Source organism: Phoca vitulina, unplaced genomic scaffold, assembly GCF_004348235.1.
Source record: "Phoca vitulina isolate PV1807 unplaced genomic scaffold, GSC_HSeal_1.0 scaffold249, whole genome shotgun sequence".
In the NCBI taxonomy this organism is placed as follows: domain Eukaryota; kingdom Metazoa; phylum Chordata; class Mammalia; order Carnivora; family Phocidae; genus Phoca; species Phoca vitulina.
In genome coordinates this window covers 46,904-52,521 of record NW_022589939.1, presented here as the reverse complement: position 1 = coordinate 52,521, position 5,618 = coordinate 46,904, and the positions used below count along the sequence as shown (strand labels likewise).

At 42.0% G+C, this 5,618-nt stretch overlaps 1 pseudogene; it reads left to right on the top strand.

The window, feature by feature from the left end:
- Positions 1–3,844: 3,844 nt before the first annotated feature.
- Positions 3,845–4,248, top strand: LOC116629066 (annotated as a pseudogene).
- The last annotated feature ends 1,370 nt before the right edge of the window (positions 4,249–5,618 follow it).

The window sequence follows — 5,618 nt, the reverse complement described above, 5'->3', positions numbered from 1 at the left end:
GAAAGAAAGAAAGAAAGAAAGAAAGAAAGAAAGAAAGAAAGAAAGAAGAAAGAAAGAAGAAAGAGAAAGAAGAAAGAAAGAAAAAGAAAGAAAGAAAGAAAAAAAGAAAGAAAGAAAGAAGGAAGGAAGGAAGGAAGGAAGGAAGAAAGAAAGAAAGAAAGAAAGAAAGAAAGAAAGAAAGAAAGAAAGAAAGAAAGAAAGAAAGAAAGAAAGAAGAAAAAGGGATAAGAAAAGAAACTAAAAAATGTAAATTTTAGCCTGAAGTATAAACGAATCTTGAGGGAACACCTGGAGCTCCCTATATTATTTTCCCCTGATGCTGGTGTTTTACAGTCTTGTGGGAAATAAGCTTATCATTCACCTGTTCTTCTAGTCTGTCTTCTGGGGAAGGGGTCTGCTGCTGGGCTTCTTGGGTGTCTTTGCCTGGGTGGAGTTGCCAGGGGGAGGGACTTAATGTGAGCTGGTTGGCTGCGTGGCTTTTGTTCCCTGGCATCTTTCTGCTTCTCTTTAAAGGGTCAGAGCAAACATGGCCATGTGGGAATCTCTGGCCCAGAGCCACAATGTTGCAGTCCCCCCTGCAACCTTGGCAAATCCTCCAGGTCAATCCATCTCCACCTCTGCCTCTACCAAACTCTAGACACTCATGCAATTCATGCCTGCCACACCTCTCCTTGGGGAGTCATGAGGACCTGCAAGCGTCTCTGTGCTTTGTGACTGCAATTACTAGTGGCCAGGGCCTCGCACGTGCACCCTCTTCTGCAGCTCCCAGGTCATGCTGATTGCTGCCCCAGTGTCCCTTGGGGGTCACACCGCCCTGAGAGTTGTTACCCAGTTGTGGGCACAGGCTCTTTATGTGCCAAATTGCCAAATCCAATGGCTCCTGCCAGCTGCTTTTCCCCCCCCACGTGAGCCATGAGAACCTGCGAATGCCTCTGTGCCTTGTGACTTCACTCCTGCCAGTGGCCCTGGGCTCATCTGTGCCCCCTCCTCTGCAGTTCCTAGGTCATGCTGGGTGCTGCCCCAGCATCTCCGCATGGGCCACACCACCCTGAGAGCTGTCCCTGTTGTGGGTGGAAGCAGTTCTATATCTACCCTGGATGTTAGATATCCCTCACCTTCTAGTCCTTTTCAGGGTGGTCACGCAGAGGGCAGTCTCTCTACTGGCTTGGCTCTCGGTTTATGGTGTCTGGAGCTGAAAGTCTCCTCTGGGCTCACTGACCACAACCAGTCTCCCCGCTCCACTGCTTGGGCACTCCATTGGTTTGGGCTAACCCCATTCTTTCTGAGTCTCCTGGAATCCTGAGACCACAATGATCTCTCTAGAATTCTGCCCTACTCGCCTCCTGTGCCCTTTTCGGAAGGGGGTGCCTGTCACTAGAGTAGATTTCCAAGGGCCTCGATTTCTTTGCTCTGGTGTTATATCACTTTCCAATAGCCGGCTTATGGAGGTTCCCTCCCCGCTCTGCTTATCATTGGATATTTCCCCAGAAGATCCAAGGTTCCACACCTCCTACCTCCAAAAAAGTAGTCGTTTTTCTGCTTGTGGAGATCCAGATAAATCTTACATCTCAAGCTGAATTTGTGTGTGTTCAGAATGGTTTGATAGATATCCAGCTAAATTCGAGGGACCAGATAAAATGAGGTCCCCCACTCAGCCGCCATCTTGCCCCCCCATGAATTCTACCTTCAAGTACATGTTGTGCAATATATATTGGTTTCCATCTGTTACTGGCATTCAGAATTCCCTTTCCCTGATGATTGTCATAGTGTCTTTTTTAGATACTAATGTCCAAGCCTGCATTCAATGCACATGCAAGTATCCCCAGTTATCCTCAACCTCCAATTGTTCTCCCTTACCGAGGTATTCACAATAGCTTCTGTTTTGTTTTTGTTGTTCTTGCTGTTTTGTTTTATTTTTAGAATGTTATATACAACTAATTCATATGCATGCTGAAATGTTTAGTTTTAACGGTGCTGGAAAGAAGCTGACTATCATGTATTTGAGGGCAAGGCAATATAATATCTTAGATTGTTGCTAATTATTGGTGCTACAAAAAGACAATGGTATATTGGAAAAATTATGTCTTGAAGACTTTATGTATGATAATGAGAATCTACCATAAACATGATGCGGCACAACCAGCCCCTTGGCCAGTAATTAACCACCTGTTACTCTAGACATCCAACAGTGTTTTCTTGTTGTGGCTTTTCTTTCTTCTTTGTATGTCTTTTTTCTTTTGGACCCAAAAGCTGTCTGCTAGTTTCACCCCCTGTCCTTCCACTCCCTAGAGCTGTCATGCAGGGGGCCACATACATTTTAACCACCTGCGGGACTGGATAGGTGCTGTGTGTGGTCCCTTGCAAAGTGAAAACTCAGAACCCCTTGGGCAAAATGCCAGGGATAATAGGCAGTTCCAGGCAATAAATAGAAAGTGATTTCTTTAAAATAGTTTATGACTTATAAAACATAATAGGATTGAAAAACAACCTGAGTAACAGCATAAATTTACCATGAGAAAACAATGTTTTTGCTTCTTTGGGTAATGCAACCATACCATTTTATCCAACTGATATCTAAATAGATCATTTTTCTGGCACAGTTTTAGAAAGCTTTATTATGTCATTTCATGTATACTTGTAAGAACTTAGTTTTTGAGTAATATCATCAAGTAATCTCTGTCACTTTGGCAAATGTCAGATAACAACTGATTTTAATTCACAATTTTGAGAGGATTTTTTGTTGTTGTGGGTGTGATTCCTAGTATAGCTATTTAGGTACCTGATGGGCTATGATGGATGACATTGGGTGGATTTCTGATGTGATGTCAAAATAAAAATTTTATTTATGACATCCAGAGCTGATTCTTGTGAAACAAATTTTCCAAAAAGATTTAACTGTAAACAAATCAATTTCAGGAATCTGAATTTAAGTGTACTTTGTCATTTTCAGGTTTCCTCTGATGTTTGTCGTAACCCGATGATGCATAGATACCCTGAAGCGGGCTTTGCATTTGTCCATAAATCCTGTCAATCAAGAAGTAGATGGTGGAAAACACCTGAAACTTCAGTTTGGGCTATTAGGGACAGTCATCTGGGAGACACAGAGTGGAGAGAAATCCGGTGTGCCCCTAATTTTGAGCAGGGAGTGCGGGTTTATGAAGGAAAAGCACAGACACTTGTTTTGACCGAATTGATTGCTAGCAGCGAACAGCTGTTACACTGTCTCTATTTCAGTCCAGAGCAGAAGGATGTGTTGGAGGAGGTGGTCCAGTTGCAGCTGAGCAGTTACAGGCGCAGAAGTCAACAGTGCCTGGTGTTCTGAAAATTGAAACAGGAGACGTGCTTATGCTTTACTTCATTATTGTCCTTTCCGTTCTAGTTGGAGTGGCTCTCTTAGCAAAGCTTACTTCATTTTGAATCTTCTTTCACAATTCCAGCCCATCTTTTTTCTGACATCTTTCTGACAGGAAAACATCAATGCTCAAATTGTATTTTCCTGCCATCCCATTTCAAATTGATGACCCCCCCCCTTTTTTTGCTGGTGCTTTGATGTCATATGTAAAGAATCCATTGTCAAATCCAAAATCATGGAGACTTACTTCTATGTTTTCTTCTGAGACTTTCATAGCTATGGCTCTTAAATTTAGATCTTTGGGTTGCGCTGTGCGCCTGCGCCTGGGCGAGGAGGGAGATGCCATAGCAACCAGGCCTTTCCTTTAGTTTTTCCCTCTCTTGCCCCCGCGGAGGCGCTTGGGTGGGGGACTGGGCGCTGAAGTGGCGAGCTGTCAAGAGGGGCCTGAGTGGGCCCTTCAAGGACCCAAGATTGTGTAAAGCCACAGGGGAAATGGTGGAAAATTCACCATCACAATTGCCAGAAAGAGCAATTTAGGGTTTGTTCTTTTCTTAAGCTCCCATTTTGGCTTCATCCTGTATCTTGTGTGGGCATTTATTACTGAATCTTGGGTAAACTCCTTAGGATTAACCTATTGGCCTCAAAAATATTGGGTAATTGGATTGCCCATCTACCTCCTCATTACTATAGTAATTGGTTATGTACTCTTATTTGGAATAAACATGATGGGTACCTCTCCATTCAACTCCATTCATACAATCACAGATACCTATGCTAAAAATCAACAGCAGAAGAAATACCAAGAAGAGGCCATCCCAGCATTAAGAGATATTCCTATTAGCGAAGTAAACCAAATGTTCTTCCTTGCAACCAAAAAACTTTATGCCAAAACCTAAATTGTATGTAGACTAACACCAAGAATTTCCTATAATTTTTTATGTAATAATTTTGACCATAATTATTTCGACTCTCTCTCTGTACCCAATAGTGAAATGTAAAAAAAGTAAGTTGATTCTCTTAGATTAAGTTTATTAATATTATAAATGTTCTTGAGTATTAGTTATTAATGAACAGAATAAATAAAATACTGCATTAAAAAATTTAAATCTTTGATCTATTTTACATTCATTTTTATATGTAGTATGTGGTAAGGGTCTAATTTCATTCTTTTGTGTGTGGATGTCATTGTTCCAGCACCATTTGTTGGAGAGACCAATTTTTCCACATTAAATTCTCTTAGTACCCATTTGAAAATTAATTGACCATAGATGAGAGATTTATTTCTGGACTCTCAAATATGTTTGATTTATCTGTATATCCATCCCTAGGCCAGTACCACATTCTTTTTTTTTTTATTGTTATGTTAATCCCCATACATTACATCATTAGTTTTAGATGTATTGTTCCATGATTCATTGTTTGTGCATAACACCCAGTGCTTCATGCAGAACGTGCCATCCTCAATACCCATCACCAGGCTAACCCATCCTCCCACCCCCCTCCCCTCTAGAACCCTCAGTTTGTTTTTCAGAGTCCATCGTCTCTCATGGTTCGTCTACCCCTCTGATTTCCCCCCCTTCATTCTCCCCCTCCTGCTATCTTCTTCTTCTTTTTTTTTCCTTAACATATATTGCATTATTTGTTTCAGAGGTACAGATCTGAGATTCAACAGTCTTGCACAATTCACAGCGCTTACCAGAGCACATACCCTCTCCAGTGTCTATCACCCAGTCACCCCATCCCTTCCACCCCACCCCCCACTCCAGCAACCCTCAGTTTGTTTCCTGAGATTAAGAATTCCTCATATCAGTGAGGTCATATGATACATGTCTTTCTCTGTTTGACTTATTTTGCTCAGCATAATACCCTCCAGTTCCATCCACGTTGTTGCAAATGGCAAGATCTCATTCCTTTTGATGGCTGCATGATATTCCATTGTATATATATACCACTTCTTCTTTATCCATTCATCTGTCGATGGACATCTTGGCTCTTTCCATAGTTTGGCTATTGTGGACATTGTTGCTATAAACATCGGGGTGCACGTACCCTTTCTGATCCCTACTTTTGTATCTTTGGGGTAAATACCCAGGAGTGCAATTGCTGGATCGTATGGTAGCTCTATTTTCAACTTTTTGAGGAACCTCCATACTGTTTTCCAGAGTGGCTGCACCAGCTTGCATTCCCACCAACAGTGTAGGAGGGTTCCCCTTTCTCCACATCCCCGCCAACATCTGTCATTTCCTGACTTGTTAATTTTAGCCAT